The sequence below is a fragment of the Pseudophryne corroboree genome, chromosome 4 (assembly GCF_028390025.1).
Source record: "Pseudophryne corroboree isolate aPseCor3 chromosome 4, aPseCor3.hap2, whole genome shotgun sequence".
NCBI classification, from domain to species: domain Eukaryota; kingdom Metazoa; phylum Chordata; class Amphibia; order Anura; family Myobatrachidae; genus Pseudophryne; species Pseudophryne corroboree.
Window position 1 is genome coordinate 163,742,360 of NC_086447.1, and position 1,218 is coordinate 163,743,577.

Sequence of the window (1,218 nt, forward strand, 5' to 3'; positions counted from 1 at the left end):
CGCGGAATGGAACGCATGGTGTTCCGGTCGGTGGAACGCAAAAGACGCGTCTCCGGCAGTTGCCCTTCTAAATCGTTAAAATACACTCATTTAAGTAGCCGTGCGTTAGCGATAGCCACTGCCTGTCCTGTGAACCCTGTAACGTTTTTCCCAGTTGGTCTGAGTTAGTTATCTGAGAGGTGATCAGTTAATGAGAGACTGGGTTTATACTAATCTCCCTAATTGGCACTTCCTGTGGTTGATCCTTAAATAGTGCTCAGCTGAGGCTGAACTTTATGCAGCTTCCATTTGGCTCTGGACACTTGAGCAGTGAGTATGGTTCTCCTGCAGCTCCCTTCTGACACATGATTACGGTTGGTGATTATTTTTTCCTGTTGTGCCTCCTTACAGACTGAGTGTCTGACACATGTACAGAGCCCACAAGCTGCCATGAGCTATTTCTACATGTAACTAGGTATGATCTTTTCCAAAATGACGTTGTTAGTGTATTTTCTTATGGTGTAGTTACTCTGTTATTTATCTAATAGGTGACTACGCCTTGCAGCTTCCCCTACGTTATAGGCTTTTTAACTTCATTATGTGATCAGGCATGTTGCCAACTTTGAAGGCCATTCCACACATCTGAGTGATCTGGCTTGCCGTCCAGGTAATCATTTGCCTATCTAAACAGATAGTCCTAACGGTGGAGGTGTCTCTTTCATCACACGTGGATTATTTCCAAGTATCTCTTTTTTACATATATAAAAAACAGCTTTTTAATACGTTTTCTGGTTTTTGTGACAGTCTTCAGGGCCTGGGAGGCACTGGTGGTGTTGGTGTTGAATAAATCTGGGTTCTTATACATATTAATTGTAACTGTTTCTGATTGTATAGGTGATTTAAGTGCCAATCTTGATAAAGGTCCGCATAAGGACCGAAACGTCGATGAAATACGGCATCAACAGTGAACCCGAATAAAAATATACTGAATTTACAAGTGACTTCAGAGACTAATTTCTGGGCGTGAGTGCACCTTCCACCTAGGTGGTTGTTGTGGTATATATATATATATATATATATAAAGTCCTTAGGGGCCCCCCTTGTCTTAAGTACCCCGGGTCCCCCGGAGCCTTAATCCGGCTCTGGGTGTCGTGGACACCCACAAGTGGGAAAAGTCCCTGTCACATGAGTACAATCCTCGAAAAAAAAATGGTTTCTGTTCTCCCTATTTATATAAAA

General features: G+C 42.8%; 1 long non-coding RNA gene across 1 annotated transcript; it reads left to right on the plus strand.

The window, feature by feature from the left end:
• The first annotated feature begins 267 nt into the window (after positions 1-267).
• On the plus strand, positions 268-970 carry LOC134911207 (uncharacterized). Its single transcript, XR_010176403.1, has 4 exons — positions 268-309; positions 391-454; positions 528-646; positions 874-970. It is a non-coding gene; the product is annotated as an uncharacterized LOC134911207 (long non-coding RNA).
• The last annotated feature ends 248 nt before the right edge of the window (positions 971-1,218 follow it).